Genomic DNA, 17204 nt, shown 5'->3' on the forward strand with positions numbered 1-17204 from the left:
ACCGCGGACTCCCGTGGTTAGGTCCAGTTCCAGCTGAGCTGGAAACTTTTCTCGCACCATCCGACGTACAACTCCATACTTTCCGAGCACATTACCAATCTCCTGGTCGGGAACTTCTGGCGGCAGATCAAAAATCCGAATGTATTTGCTACATCCTCCGGCGACCGACATTTTGACTTCGACCGTTTCACCACTTGAATACTGGAACACGTGATTCTCTGGATTTTGCATGAGAGCGTCTTTCATTGCTCGTTCGTTCATGAATTTGATGCAAATGCACCGTTCCTCGGAAATCTTGTAGCTGCTCTCCATTGTAAACTTATCCGCATCGAACGATTTGACGAAACGCGCAATTTCCACGACGCTAGGGCCGGGAGCACCATCCGGAAATCTGAACATCAGCGTATTCTTCACGAGACCGTCCATTGTCTAGCTATTGTTTCACTTTGTTTCCAACACAATATATAACCACTGTTAACCAGCTCTTTTGTGCAAAGCCTCCGATCTAATAGAAAGCGTCTATACTGAACGAGATCTGATCGTCAACTGTGACTAGATGCATCCGTATACAGAATTTGCACCAAATCAGGAATTTCATTGATCACATCTCCAAGCATTGCCTTAGGCAAGGATTCCCCAAAATAAATACTCCAAGTATGTTTTCAGTAATTTGCACTGATTAGTTTGAAGATATTATCCTAGCAAATTCTCCAGAAATGCTGAGTGGGCTTCTCCGAAAAAGTTTGCAAAATTCTTAGCTAAACAAAGATATTACAACGATTCCTGCAAGAATTTCTTGGGATTACAACTAAGATTTTTCAAAGAATTTTATCTAGAATATTTTTCAAGAGTTATTTTTAGGCACTCCTAACAAATTCCTTAAAAATTCATATTGAGATTTCCGAAGTTTGGAAATTTCCAATAGTTTCATGAATTTCACCAGAAGTATGTAAAGTGTTTAGTTTTGATTTCCTCTAGCTAACAAACTTGATATAATTCTCCAGGAATTAGTTTTATAATTTCCCTAGAAAACTTCTACTCAGAATTCCTCCAAATATTGAACACATTAGGAAAAAAAGTTGAAAGGTTTCTTTAGCGATTCATCCATTGCTATAATTTATCTATGAATATCTCTAAGAACACTACCATTAATCAACCAGCAGAATTCAAAGGAAATCACTTTTTGGACTCTAAGAATTTTTACAAGGGATATTTAAAAAAATCCTGTTTGCTTCCTTGAAGGACTTCCTGAAAGAATTCTTGAAGTACTGTTAGTATAAATTCCTAATAAAAACACCTCAATTACATATTTAGGAACTCTTGTGAATATTTTTGTGCAGACTTCGAAAAATTCAACGATCATTGACACACGTGTCATAATGTTATGCCTTGTATGCGCGCGTATTCGCACAACACGCATGACATTTATCGTTTGTGTAAGGACTGTTCATTTTATAAAGTGGACACTTTGGACATGCAATATCTTTTTAATTTATCAATGAAATCGAAATCGGTTTTCTATACATCGTTCGACTAATATTGTACAATGCTGTGGTAATAAAAAAGTTACCAAAATAATATGATTTCACACTAATAAGGCACAACGTTTAGAACGGTCGATTTTTGAAGGTTATCAAAATCAAGGATTATTAAAAATCGGCAGGAAAATTCGACAATTTATATTTTTTATTTTCAAAAAATGGTTGTACTTAGAAAGCATCATCAATTAGAAGCTTGCTAAAAAATATCAAGTTATTTTTGGAGAAGCAATTTTGCAGATATCATAAAATCATTTTTTATCAATTTTTTTAAAAGAACAATATCTTAAATTTAAATGGAACTGATATGAGTAGAATTTTAAGGTTTAAAGTACGTCCAGACGGAAGTAATAATATAGTATTTATAATAAAAATAACTTACGCCTTCATAGAGTTGTTGATTTAGTCCCCACGTCATATTTTAAGCACAATAGAAAAACAAATAATTTATTTTCAGAAGACCACTCAAAGCACAATGACAATCATCAAGATTGGGAACACTGCTTGAATTAAATCAAATTTATTTTGCATGTATTATTTTCAGAATGTGTTATTCTGAGACTACCTATCAAAATATTTTGAGAAAAACGCTTACAGTTTGCTCTAGATCGATAAACATGCGTATATAATTTTAAAAGTATGGGATTTTTCAATAAAACGACCATAAAGAGTAAATTTGGTACCCAAGAATGCGGTTAAAACTCAAGATTTTGCTTTTTTTATACATACCGTCGTTGGGGGTGACAATGGGTCAAAATGGGATATGTGCGATTTATTTTTTGAATAACTATCGCAATTTAACTCCAATAAACTTCAAATTTGGTGTGTATGTACTTTAATGGTACATTAACAAAGAAAAATATTTATTCACAGCGGCACCACAAGTGAATGAAAAATGACCCAATCTCACCCCATAGAGGGGGTGACATTGGGTCACTGTAATTGAAAAAACTTGTTTTTGAGAATATGATTTCAAAACCATTCACAACTGAAAAATATTGACAAAAAACGATGCAAACAAGACAAAAAGATATCTAAGATGTTTCACAAGTATGATAAACCCACTTAAAAGAAAGATTATACTGAAAATTGAAAAGCTTTGAGAAAAAATATGTAAACTCAACATTTATCGTCAAGTTTACATAAATTTTCTTGGTTTTTCCCTCAAATTGTCTTCAAAGTCTCATCCACATTGCTATAAAGCCCATTCAGTTTCCCCAAAGGTGTACTGAAACAGTGATTATTTTAAACCTTCACAAATAGTTAAATTTCGGTGCGACAATTCACGATCAATAAATTTCAGGTAGAAGTTGACGTCATAATCCCAGTATTTCAGCGATCCAACTCATTTGTACTTCCGTGAGATGTTTCTATAATATGAAAACACTGATAAATAATCAAATTTAGAAAAAAAACACCCTTTTGATAAAAATTTACGATGTTGCTGCGCACGAAACACAGTTGCTGGTTTGAGAAGTTGTCAAAATGCGTTGTATTGTTATTCAATGCACGGAATACTCAAGTAGACTTGTTTGATGTTTCAGAGATTCTGTATTTAGAAAGAATAAACTCATCTTAATGAAAAAAGAGAACACCCGGCACCGTAAAATGTCAAAGAAGTGGATTTCATTTACTATCGTTCTTGCTTGACCCAATCTCACCCCCATTTTCAATGTTTTAGACATCGTACCGAAAAAAATGATTTTTTTGTGGGAAAATCAAACAGATTCCGGAAAATACCTGTGATGTGTAATGAAAAGACTTTCAACATTCTACTAATACAACGATAGAGGCTAGAGTACATGCGTGATACTTTGTATAGCAGAAATTTAATGTTGTAAATTTTATCTAGTTTCAACATGCAAGTTTATTGATGTAGTACAGAAAAACTACTATTTCTAAAAATTAATATTGTTATGAATTAATTTTAGTAATATCAGCGTTATTAGCTGAAATATTTCACAAAACATATTTTTCCGTTTTGACCCAATCTCACCCCCTAGACCCATTGTCACCCCCATCGACGGTATATAGTTTCTTTAGTAATCTAAACCAGTTTTGAACACGCTTATTACTTTACTTTTTTGCTGGTAGTAAAAAGATGGTGTATCAGCAAATTTGACCATAAGGAATAGATCACTAAAGTGACTCAGCGTCAGGAACTGATGGAATATTATTGATGTTTTTAAAAGCTCTACCTTAAGTTGAATAGTAAAGGATACCAACATACAATTTGTTCATTAAATTTAGGATTTTTTCATGCGAAAAATAATGCTTAAACTTGACGAACAGTTTTTCTTAGGAGTTTTTGCAAAAACTATTTAGTTCTTCAACCGAAAGCATTTTGTAAGTTTCTGTATTTTCATAACATTGTAGAATAATAGTTGAACGATACACAGAAAACCGTTTACGATTTCATCAATAAATAAAAAAGATATAGCATAAACAAGGTGTCCACTTTATGAAATGAACAGTCCTTAAGTGAGTAGCGATAAAGAAAATAAGACACACACCTTACTATGTATGGTGCCGATCTCCACGTGTTACATTTGCTCTCTCAAGAAACACAAGCGAATATGTTTCATATTCTATACAATGCTTACGACCAAAACTGAACAACTAGTTAAGGAATCATCAAAGCGATTCCGAAATCATCAAAGCGGGGAATCGATGCCAATCGCCTGAACTTCATCTCATTCAAAGTCGGTATTGACCCTTGCCTTCTCGAAGCTGCGCTCAACGCGGACACATGGCCGAATGGGATCCTGTTTCGCGAGATTGAAGACAGCACATCAAAAAACTTGTGGCTGCCACGACAAACCACGCAGGTGACCTTCTCTGTGCCTTCATTATTGATAAAGTATTTGAATCTCAATATATCATTTAACACTTTTTTAACAACTTGATGTGAAAACAGTGCCCCGTACGAATATGAAATTGGGCCACTGTAGCTCGCTCCTAGTGCTTCCTCTCCGACGGACAAACTACAATACTAATGGTGGGATCAAGAGATTACTTAAACTTTTCAACCGAGTCGCATCAATTTTCGACTTTCATCTCACTCGTGAGTTCTTACGTCGAAGATTTTCATCTTTTTTTGTTACTAATTTTAAGCAAAACATAAATCTCCTGCATGGCTCGATATCGTTGTCGTCTATGAGAGTTAATGCTCTTGAATGCACTCTCGTCATGTATCATTCGAGAGAGTGAATATCAACATTCATATGGTTCTCAGAATTCAATGTGCCACGTACTGTTCTGATTCACGAGCTCTCTGAATACGATTCGGTTTCTCTGAATATGGTTTGATCGGCATATTCAGATCAAAATCCAAACTCTGATGTAGAGTTCCTTAGATAAAATTCTAGATAAGTTTTTTTATTATGCTCAAAGGAATGCTAATAATAGCTGTTAGGAACTGTTAAGAGTTTTTAACGAAATTCACAGAGCAGCTCTTAGGCAAAGTTGGGTGGCAGAACATCGAATGCCAAAACGTCGAAAGGATAAAACGTCGAAGGTATAAAACACTCAAAAGACAAAACGTCGAAAAGAGAAAATAGTAAGGAACAGGGACTGAATCCAGAGAAAATTGAGAGAATCTCTCACGTATCGCTCTCTGTAACTATCATAACATGCTGCACATTATGAGAGACTGTTTATCGTATACTGCTACAACTTTGATCTGATTGGGGGGATAGTAGTGCATGATAAAACCCCTCTAAGCATGCTCCAAGCCTGGGGGACCCTAGTGCTATTGGAAGTTCGTGGATTGTTTATCGTGCCAGTAAAGAAAAACACCTATCCCCAACGGTAAACAAGCGAGAAAAATGGATTTTATCATCGCTCTCTCTTTGGGGCTCTCGCTCACTGCTTCCATTTATCAGACTTGTTACACCTTGCGATACAATGACGATCGTGGACCGTAACAGATGGGATGTTTTTCTTTGCTTGCTTTGATCGTGCTTCATACTCAAATGAGAGCGAATTCTGCAATGCCTGGTAAGGAAGCAAAAATTTCTTGGAAGAATGATTCTTTTTCGAAACAATAAATAATTCGCTAGATGCAAGTTATTCACAGCATATTTAATCAAACAAGTTGTGAAAAAAATAAATCCAAACCGCTATTGAAAATTGACTGCTTCCGACTCGATCTTTTGCCCCTTTTGACGATTCAAGATTCAACGTTTTTCTTTCGATGTTTTGGCTTTCGACATTTTGTCCCTAAACCCTTAGGCAGCGTCCGTTGATTACGTAACGCTGAAATTGAAAATTATCTTTTTTCGTTCAAATTCAAATAAATCCTCATGAAACTCTATCACTGCGCACAAGTCTGGATAATCTGACAACCGTTCACGTTGAAAATTTGATGCTGGTAATGACCAATCAAACAAATTTTCAACGTGGAACACTGTTTGATTCTCTGGACTTGTGCTCTTGAACATTTGAGAATTGGCTTCACTCTATAATCATCTTTCAGTGGCGAGGGAAGTGGGTAGTCTGGCGAATAAAGTCAACAGATTGTCCTACCCATGATTCAACATGAAGTGATATCATTCCCACTGAATTTCGACAGCCAGATGTAGATGCACTTGGATAAATTGCCATGCTCCTGGAAGCATTTTTTGACAAATAATTGGAATATGCACAGAGATCAATGAAGAGAATCCTAAAGAATCGTTGGAGCAATTTATGAATTAACCCTAGACTGGTAGCATCGGATAGTGAACATACGCATCTTAAACAAAGCTTGTTTGTTATACACAACACGAGCGTAGTTCTGCTGGCGATGGCCAATGATGCTCTTGATTTCTCAAGGCATTCCTGGAAAAATCTATTGAACAATTCCTGAAGCACACTCTCGAGCAGTTCTTGACTGAATTGTCGTATACATTTCAGCAAGATATTCCTTGATTAATTTTTGGAGAAAGAATCAATCATATTTCCCACGATTCATAAAAATAGAGTATATTTTAGAGAATTACTAAAAGAATTCTTGTCAGAAACACTAAAAATGCTTGTAGAATTATTCTAAAAATACCAGCAAAATATCTACAATGAGTTCGGAAGTTTCTAGTTTCTGTGATATCCAATTTGAGCCACTGCTGTAAATGGCAAGTAAAATTGAGTTTCCAGCATATTTTCCAATGATCTTTCAGTTGCACTAATGATTCAGCACGACTTTTTATGTTAAATTATGCAAAAACGGGCAAAAACTTCTCAGTACATTTTCTGAATGCTTACTTTTAACAAAAGGGACTAACTTGAGGTTCATTTTAGTCCATAAATTATTAGTTTTGATTACCGTTTTGTCTTAAATCCCGCACATGACTCCTATTCTGAACACTCAACTTTTCATAGCTATTATTCAAGTAAGCCAATCAAATTTCTACACAGGATGATCAATCCTTCTATGATTAAAGTCCTCTGCATTAAAAAGATGTCAAAATGTTAGTTTTTACCTTTGCAATCGTCACGTTCGGAATATGCATCATTCGTTTGGCAACCATGTTGGCTTGACAACTCGTAATTTCAATGTAATGATACTCAGACGACATAGTTCGTATTGATCCAAAAAAATATCACTATGTTCCCTAACGTATAGAGAATATGATGATACTTTTTCAGCCATGTCAGTGCGAAACCAACAGATTTCCTATAATTCGCAATTGTAAGATGAACAAGCAACAATCATTTATAACACGAACAAATTTCAATGACGGCCGCCTACTTCGCCTTAATTCTGCGAAAAATCCAAAGAAGGAATAAAATAGACATACATGCTTCACACCATTTTGTTGTTTAAATAAGTAAATTATAGAACAATACCACTGACTGTTAAGTTTCGCAATTCCGTGGATTTTGCCAACGTTTGTCCTACCCAGGAAGTCAATTTTAATTGTCAAACGGTAAAATAAAAAAATTTGAATGACGTGTTAAAATATTTATTTTTTTTTTCGAGGTTCACAATTCTCTGAATCATGTTAATTGATGAAAACACAATGAACATCACAATGGATGGAATTCCGTATACTTAACGAAAAGACTTTCGGTTTGTTTCCGTCTCTTCTCTATTGATAGAAAGCGTCTCCAAGTCACTAACGAAAGAATTTCATTGATTATAGCGCACCCTATGGTCAAAAACATAGTTGGAAAAGTTTTCCTATATACTTGATCGAATTTCTCCATACAAGCTTCAAGTGCACTCGACGGAATTCGTTCATATTTTCACAGTGGCTTCTGGGGATCCAAATGCACAATTTTGGGGGTTGTAAGTAACAACTTGTAAATAAAGATTTTTGTCTGGTTTGATCATTATGGACCACCCTTTTGTTCAGCCCATGGCGAATTTAACGGAAATTACTCGTTTTACTAGTAATTTTTTAAATAGGTACGCTCTTTTTTTTTTCTTTTTGCAAAGTAAAGTGTTAATTTATATTCTAATGAAAATAGTAAAAAATGTAACGATGGTTCAGCCTTATGAGCATTCACCCTGTCGTGTTTCAGCCTTACGTTGGTCTCGCTTCCAAAACAAAGAAAACTTTTCTTTCTTTCTATCTTCCTTTCGCCGGAAAAACACTCCTGATGCCAGCAGAATAAATATTTACGCACCCAGAACCGACGACAGAAGCGGGGGGTCAACAATGTGTCGATGACAGACAGTCGCGGCCAGAGGAAGCAAGGATTCACGTATGCGAGGAACGACTACTGCGCCGACGCGCGCTCACTGAATGCGACCGACGACATCTTGGAAAATCCCAAGATCCTTTCTTCAGGCGATTTTCTTCAGGTAGATTTTCCAGGTTGCTTTGGTTCTGGAACCAATCCGGAAATCAATCACTACTACAAGACGCGACGACTCCTCACTAATTGAAATGTTCACTCGCGAGTCCTTTCCGGTTAGCTGATAATCACCAGCCGAGCACAAAAAGGATATATTGTTCAAGCTTTTCCGATGCACTGATATATCCACTATCCAGTCAGTGTCCGTTCACTGTGCCACCCTCGTAAAGACTGAGAACGACGGCGACGGAGCGGACTTGATACAACCTATAAATGGAAAGCGGAAAACCGTGATAGGGAAGGAATGGAATGGATGGATGGGGAGATATCCTGATGGCGTTTAAACATTAGTATACTAGAGGGTGTGTTTCGAGCGAAGCAGACGTCGCGACGGAATGAAAAGCGCGACGCGTATAAGCACTGGCGAAACGTGGCACGTGTTTTCGGTGTGTTGGTGGGTAAATGTGAGAATTGGTAAGCATAACTATAGGGTGCCGTACCATTTAGCCCTATGACGATAACATTTCGTCCTTCGAAAATTAATAAGTTGCAGAAAAGATGCGAATGGTAAAAACACATTCTGCAGTAATAGGGGATAAGAGCAGTTGCAACCATTTCCGTTGTTCAGTTTTTCTGTTCAGATGATTCTACCCCATTACCCCGAAAGGCATTAACACAAATGACATGACATGGCTCCGAATCTCTATTTCAACGAATCACATTACTTAGACCAGGGTTTCTCAACCGGTGGTCCGCGGACCCTTGGGGGCCGTGACGACTTCTTAGGGGGTCTGCGAAGCCATTGTAAATGTGTAATTTTTCATGATTGATAAAAAAAAATGCAAGGAATCTCTACATCGTTCGTTTTGCATAAAGTAGCGGGGTTCATATTTTTTATATATACAGTCATACCTCGATATGACGTAGCCTCTTTATAACGTAACTCGATATAACGTTATTTTCACCTCGATGTAACGTAACTTTTTTTTGGCTCCCATTTTCCAATTTACATTAAAAACATGATGTATGAACTACTATAAACATTCTTCAACATTCAAACATCAATCAATGCTAAATCAGAGCAATGCAAGCGTTTACTATCACTGAATACAGTCATAAATCGGTATCGAGTGAGCTATAAGCTCAATTTAAAAACTAACATTTTTTCATTACTGTACATTTGTATACATCATTCTTCTTTATTTTTTGTTGCATTTACCTAAGGGGTGCGCAGTCGAACATCTAAGTCGTTTAAATTGAATACAATCTTTTCCATGAGTGCTAACCGTTGTTTGTTTGCTTGTCTCGCAGGAAACCGCATTCAAAGTGCACAAATAAAATTCTTCATACAAAGCTTCATCAGTTTAATGCAGCTAATAACCCCAATAAATAGACTTAATAAGAATGTTTTTGACCGTATGTTAGTTAGGCAATATTTTAGAACAGTTGTACAAAACGTATGCATAATTTGGACTATGCACAACTTTTCTTCAAAAGTTGGCGGTTTGTGTGTTACATAAATTGCATAACATTTTTTAGCGTGACGAAATCATGACCATACATTTCTAAGCATACTCAAATCATTTTTAAGAAAATTGTAGTTTGACTGGCTGCTTGTTGATTTTCAATTCGCATCCCCCAGGCATTTACGTTCCCACTGAAACCAAGCCTGCTATTTACTTCAATTTTCTATGAAAACTATAATCATTGTTGATTTTGGCTTTGCATAAAAAAAAACGATTAAACTCAGATTAGAGTGTCGCCGGGGCAATCTGCCATCGCCGATCTATTTAACGTATATTTGATATATTTTAATGCTTAAGGAAATGTTTAGCTATAGCTTTAGGATTTCCTACAGATATTGTTCAAATTGTTTCTCCAAGAATTTGATGTTTTTCATTGAATTTCTTCACGAATTCGAACTAGAATCATTCCAAGGATGCTTCCAGAGATTCAATCAATAATTTAACCATGGACTTATCTTAAACCCTCCTGATATTCATGTAACACTCAAAATATATTCTTGAAATAATTCCGACAGCGACCTCCCCTCCTGATATTCATGAATAAAAACTTCAGAGATTTCCTTCAGAAATGATTCCAGGGACTCCACCAGATTTTATTTTCAAAGCAATTTCAGCGATTCCTCCAAGAGTTTCTTGAAACATTAGGTCAATATTGACTCAACGGAGTCCCGTCCTAAGGATTCCTTGAGGAATATTATCAGAAAATTGTAATTGAATTCCTCCAGGTTGTTTTTCCAGAATATGTTCAATTCCACATTCTAGGAATTTTAAACTCAAGAATTTTGAATTTCTCCAAGCTTCTTTTTTAAATATATCTATGAGCCTTCCTTTGCCTTTGATAAAGAATTTCACCAAGCAGTTTCTCCAGGATATCAAGTGGATTCAACTATGAATTCATCAAACCGTTCCCCCTACGATACCTTTCTTCCGGAGTATAGAGATTCATAAATTATTCCAGCAATCTTTCATGAATTCGTCCATCGGCCCTTTCAAAGAACCTGTTATATATCCAGTAATAATTCTTGGATTGCTCTAGAAATTATTCTAAAAACTCGTACAGGTATTCCACCAAAAACTCGAAAAACAATGTCCTCGGAATATTCCCAGCCATTTCATTATGGATTTCTGCAGAACTTTCTCAACAGATTCATGCAAGAATCGTTCTATGTACTACTTAAGTTTCTTAATTCGATGTGAAACAAAATCCTTCATTGATTCTGTCAGGAATGTCTAAGCAAGTTCCTAAGGATTTTTTCAGTGGGTTCTCCAAGTTATTCTTAAAGTATTCGTCTAGAGATTTTGCTAAGGATTTTTTTGTATAACAAAAATATTTCAAGAATTTGGCCAAAACTGACCAATCCGCAGATCTCCCAGAGAATTCCCCTATAATAATGCCAATAATCCAACTACGTATTCGTTCAAAAACTTTTTTTTTTTTTGGAAAATCCCTCAAGGATAGTTCTTGTTTTAAAAGAGTTTTTTAGTGATTCCTTTGTAAAAACTCTTATACAGTCTTAAAAAAAATCTTGGGAAATTTATTCTAAAATTATGTGAAGAAATTACAAAAGGATTTGTTTTAAGAGTTTTCCATAAAAAAATCTTCAAGTTCCATAATTACCTGTTAGAAATGTTCATGGACGGCCCAACATAAACTTTTTTTAAAGATTTCTGAATGAGCGCATTTATGCATTTCTTTTAGAGTTTCTCCGAGTGTTCAAGAATAGCTCCGAAGATATTTCCATAATACATTTCTTTGAATATTACTGCAAAGATAAAGATAAAGAAATGAAAATCAAAATATATATAAAAAATAAACTCGGGTAAAGTGAATTATGCACTTCAACAGAAAAGTAATCGCATATCTCGGTGCGTGGGAAATTTCTTGCAAGAAATGCTCAAGACTCAGGGGCCCAGATAGCCGTAGCGGTAAACGCGCAGCTTTTCAGCATGACCAAGCTGAGGGTCGTGGGTTCGAATTGTAACCTTGATTTTATGACCCAAAAGACGAAAAGAGAGCCTAACCAACGTAAATAGTTACTCGTAGACAGTGACTTAAGCGCCACCTTCAGAAGAAGGGTCACTGTCACCGTTGAAATCCGGCTAGAGACTTTTTAAACAGGGCGGGTAGGTTTTCCCAAATACGTAGTAAACCTCGACCAATCGAATTCAAGTCAACCAATCAATTATACTCATCGAAACCTAATCGAACCAGAATAATTAGCAACTATAAACGACTACCGTAAAACGGGGTAACTTTGATAATGCGGGTAACTTTGATAGTGCGAGACCCACAACATATTAAACGAAATAATGAAGTTTCTGTTAATCAGTTAAGCAAAACGAATGCAAAAGTGAAGAGTATTAGTATGACACTTCATGTCAAAGCTATTGTCATTCTAATCAAGTGCATTTGAGGCTTTTTATACGAATATTAAAAATTGACACAATTTTAGCATTTTCGAAACGCTTACAAACAATCTGTTCTACGATCAGTATTTGATGTAGTTTTGAATAGTTGGCCACTTATCTTTGACAGCCTAGTTATCATAGAACTTGAATACGGTCTCAAATCTCTTAGCGATTAGCATTTTCACAAACTGGGACCATTTTTGTAATCTAAGTCAGAAATTTTCATATAACGTTAAACGCCCAGAGGTATGCAATGCCCTACAAATGTTCGTTATTCATTCAATTTTGTTCGATTCATACTCCATTATCAAAGTTACCCCAAAACAGAAAACCAACTTTCGATTATATGAAAAATTATATATCCATTCATAATAAATCTTTTGGAAATCTATCGACAGCAATCGATAGCTAGGATGCCAGTACTTGTTTTAAAAATATAAATTATTATTCTTTGAAACAGCAAGCATAAATATTCAAGTTTTCTTCGAAAAAACTATCAAAGTTACCCCGTTTTACGGTACTCGAAACTGCTAGATGATGAAATTCGCGTTAATGGTGGAGACGCCTGGTCTTTCACGGTTGTTCGAAAGTAGACCGCTAAGTAGATAAAATCCAATTCAAAATACTTACTATTATCAAACCTAATTCCAAAAAAAATATCCAAAATAAATCAAATAGTTCTAACGAATTCATGTTCTAATGATTTAATTTCCGAAAGAGTGTGAAACAAAACTTATGAACTATTGGTACCTAACAACTATCTTTTTACAATATTTACAGGCCTTTTGAGCTCGAATCATGGAGTGCACTTAGGACAAGCTTACTTGGTCGCCAGAGGGCGTATGGCTTAGATGTCCAACGTAGGAAGCGCTTCAGGGACGGTGAGGGCTTGAAATACGGTCTTGGTTCCTATCGCCGTAGTCTAGGATGGCCGCACAGCGTATTCACGGGTTGTTTGGCGTCCCGGAATTATCATGCGGTGGAGTAGCTGCTTGCCACCTATCGGCGACCGAGTGTCCCGACGGTATGGATCTTGGCAATCCAGTCCAAACACCCACGTTGAATGGGGTTGTCACCTGTTCAACGTAAACTTGTAATGTCCGAGCACTCTCATCACTTTTTCAATAAAGTTCTTACCTTATAGTCCAACCGATTTTGCCTGACACTCTTATTTTGACGTGAATGAACCACAAACCGAAAAACTATCCAAATAGATCTAAATTGGAAAGTAATTAGAACTAGGTTTACTTTACTTTAATTATATTCGACTCACTGCACCGTATTTCAGATGTCACACGCGTGTACTTTGCTGTCGACACTGAGAACCACCTTTACTCAACAACGGTTTCCACCAGAATAAACTCAAATTTCATCGACAAGTCAATCCAACCCCCTTTTGGTGGAGCCAATGCCTATTGTTTTAATTATCTTAATTTTGATTGGTTCGATTTTGGTTTCCGGTTTTCTATTCAGATTGGTGTTGAATTTTCATTGGTGGAAAAGGGTTTCCTGTTTAAGGATTTCAAATTTCTCAAATTGTCGAGCTGAACTCGAGTCGAGCTGAGTGGAGTGCGCCTTTAGGTATGCAATCTGCAATCGTTTGAGTGATAGTTCTCAAACTCACCAGTAGGGAACCTATTCACATTGAACGGCAAGTTCAACATATGAGCCACATAATTAAGGACGGTATGCATTGTCTTGTCCGATATAACGGACAAATATAAAACACATATATTTTTGTTTTTAACATATAAACTGTGTTTACATTTATTACACAAATTCAACTCATGTAACGAAGACAATCGTTACAGAATCCCATCAGTCGAGGATCTTTTCGGGTTGGAAATTTTCTCGACTTCCCAGGGCATAGAGTATCTTCGTACCTGCCACACGATATACACATGCAAAAATGGTCATTGGCATAGTAAGCTCTCAGTGAATAACTGTGGAAGTGCTCATAAGAACACTAAGCTGAGAAGCAGGCTTTGTCCCAGTGGGGACGTTACGCCAGAAAGAAGAAGAAGAAATGCTCAAGAAAAGCATTTTTCTTTGATCGCAGTACGGAGTTGAAAAGAAATGACAATTCAAATGGAGCACACTGTAGGAAATTTCTTGAACATTTCTTGGGCAGAAATTTTTACTTTACTTTTTTTTTATTTTTACTAAAACAATGTAAGAATGGCTGAAAACTCCTGCTAGGTCAATGACATCAATTTTAGATCCATTTTATCACAAAACAATACATGTTGAACGAAATTTAACGTAACGGAAATAAAAATCGAGTTACGTTATATCGAGGTATTACTGTAATATATTAAAAAATTGAATGGTTCAATTTTTAACTACATAATAACTGATCAATACTTGCATTTTTTTCTGCGCATAAGAGTTTACAATCCCAATTTTACCTCACTGACTTTGAATTAATTTCTTTGACAATGTTCCTATAGATATCCATAGGAAATTTTTGACATAATTTTAGCTTAATCATTGGCAGGTTTTTGCAGCTTCTTGTCGAAACCACCAGAATTTTTTTTTAATTTCTCAGAAATCTATTCAGGAAATTGAAGTAATTTGGAATTTTTCGATGTTTCTAAATAATTAAACCAATCTTATTTATTTGCATAATTTTAGTGAGAAGCTTGACTTATATTTACCGTGGTGATCGTATAAAGATGTCTGAAAATAATCTTGATCTCACAAGACCTTTGAAGAATTTCTGGTGACATTTTAACGAACTGCTGCAACGGCCTAGTTTATTGGAAGTTTATGAAATGATACCGAACAGCTTGCATGGAGGACACCAAATCTTTCTTTGGACAATTTGTTGACGAAAATTTCAATGTTAATGATGGAAAACTTGAGAAACGCCCAGAGATTTTTCAAACTAGTGGAAATCTTTTGGATTTCGAACAGAACTTCGTTGTACTATTGTGAATATTTTTAACAAGCCGGCTACTTTTATTGGAAGCATCTCAACTTCCTTATTTTCTGTTGATTTTGAAAAGATCCATCTCAGAAGTTTATTATCGGACCCTCTGAAACATGTTTAGTAAACTATTGACAAAATTCTTAGTAAGTTCAGTGGACTCCAGATGATTTTAAGAAGTATTACATTATCTGTTTGTACACATGTATGAGAATTTGAAGAGTTTTGTGCATATCACCTTCCTATTCCTTAGCTTTTGCAAGGGCTAGTCCCAAACCGCTGACTTAAGCAACGGAAGCGAAGGGGACGACTTGCATACATCAGTATAAAAATGTACCACTAACGAATTTATTGAAAGTGCTTAGTTTCAATGCTATCTATATAAATAAAAATGGAATGGTGTTTGTATGTCACGAAAGGGCTTACGTACGGGTCAACGGACTTGAATGATTATTTCTCCGTTTTTTTTTTTCAACAAGGGCTCCGACGTGTTTGTGTGTATCAAAATCCCAGTATATTCATCGTGAAGGTCGGAAAAACGAGCGTGAACGGAACTGTCATTTTGTATGGGACGATCCATGGACCTGTGCACGAGTTCAAGAATTTGACGTTTGAGCGGTGCCGAATTCACTTGTTGCCATGGTCACGTAAATAGCACGGCACCGCTCAAACGTCAGATAGTGAACTCGTGCATCGGTCCATTGCGTTTTTCAACAGCCTACTTGATGACAAGACGAAGTTTTCCGGGACCACTAGTTTTTAATAAATTACAGACGTGACTTTTGGGTGTGCCTGGGTATCTGCTGATTCGTAATGAGATCTTTGGAAGGATTTCGTAAACTTTCATGGCCTTGAAATCCATTTTAGGGATCCACGGGATGTTTGTAGAACTTCAAAGGGGGTCGCCCTTCGAAGTTCTACAAACTTTAACTTCAAGTTGCAAAAAGGTTGAGAACCACTGACTTAGACCGAGGAAATGACATGGAAGTTAATTGTTCATTCGGGGTAGCAGCATTTGGGACAATGTTTCTTACCATTTTCAATTGAGCTTGATACACCTACCTTATGATTCTGCCATGAAACCTCAAAAGCCTGATAGGAATCTTCAGGTGCTCGTATGGAATCTACAGAAAATGCTAGGGCTCTGAAGCATTTTACTATGAATCCGTACAATTCGCCTAGAATTCTCTAGATCTCGCTAAGGATTTGGCTAGGAATTAACATTTTGGGATTCCGTTGCGATATTGCTGAGAAAATTCTCTTGTCTTCGATGAAAATGTTCGAAAGTTTATTATTCTCAGGCATTAGCACTTTTTTCGGAAACCTTTTCAAAACATTCAAGATTTCGCCAGTAATACTCAAAATACCACTAGAAATCCACATTATCCATATTTTTTAACTCTAGAATTCTTAAGAGTTTATTACGAATCATCAGATTTTGGACATATTGTCAGGATCCCGCAAGAAACCCTCAGTGTCAACTAGGAATCTGCAGACATCCTCAAGAATCTGCTAAAAATTCTTAGGACCAATAATCCCCTGAGGATTCTCCAGGGTACAGTAAGGAAACTCGTAAGGATCATTTTGATTATGTTGAGACCCGTATCCTTGATTATGATTCTTGTATAGAATTCTGGATCCTCTCTTAACAAATCTAACGTCTTACAGAATCTCTAACAAGTTCCCTCTTTATAGTGGACGCAGAAAGATCATAATATACAATGAAATCACAGAAAAAAAGTTAAAACACTCTCAATCGTATTTATCGCACGCTTCAATGATATTATTGAGAATAAAGTGTAGTTAGGACAGTGTTCGCGTTTGTCATGGTGCTGGTGAATTTCTTTAAAAAATAATATTATATGTCGACACTTCTGCAATTCCCTAGGATAACGCAATTTATTTAGGGGGGTCGGTAGCCTTGAGGTAACGCTTTCGCTTCATAAGCGGAAGGTCATGGGTTCAATTCCCAGCCCCTCCACAAAAAAAAACCGTCCAGCCACCAGAAGACGCCGCACGGAG

The 17204-nt window shown here is 36.3% G+C and overlaps 1 protein-coding gene across 5 annotated transcripts in view; it reads right to left on the reverse strand.

Annotated features, from left to right (window-relative positions):
• LOC5565334 (SPRY domain-containing SOCS box protein 3) overlaps window positions 1-8661 on the reverse strand; it is a 43051-nt gene extending 34390 nt beyond the window's left edge. For 2 of the 5 annotated variants that reach the window (XM_021846311.1, XM_021846312.1), the window contains exon 1: window positions 8148-8661. The gene's annotated coding sequence lies outside the window, so the exon portion shown is untranslated. Of the gene's footprint in view, window positions 1-8027 lie in introns of all 5 variants that reach the window. The other 3 variants (XM_021846307.1, XM_021846310.1, XM_021846308.1) reach the window with 2 other exon arrangements.
• Between the last annotated feature and the right edge of the window lie 8543 nt (window positions 8662-17204).

Source organism: Aedes aegypti, chromosome 2 (assembly GCF_002204515.2).
Source record: "Aedes aegypti strain LVP_AGWG chromosome 2, AaegL5.0 Primary Assembly, whole genome shotgun sequence".
In the NCBI taxonomy this organism is placed as follows: Eukaryota; Metazoa; Arthropoda; class Insecta; order Diptera; family Culicidae; genus Aedes; species Aedes aegypti.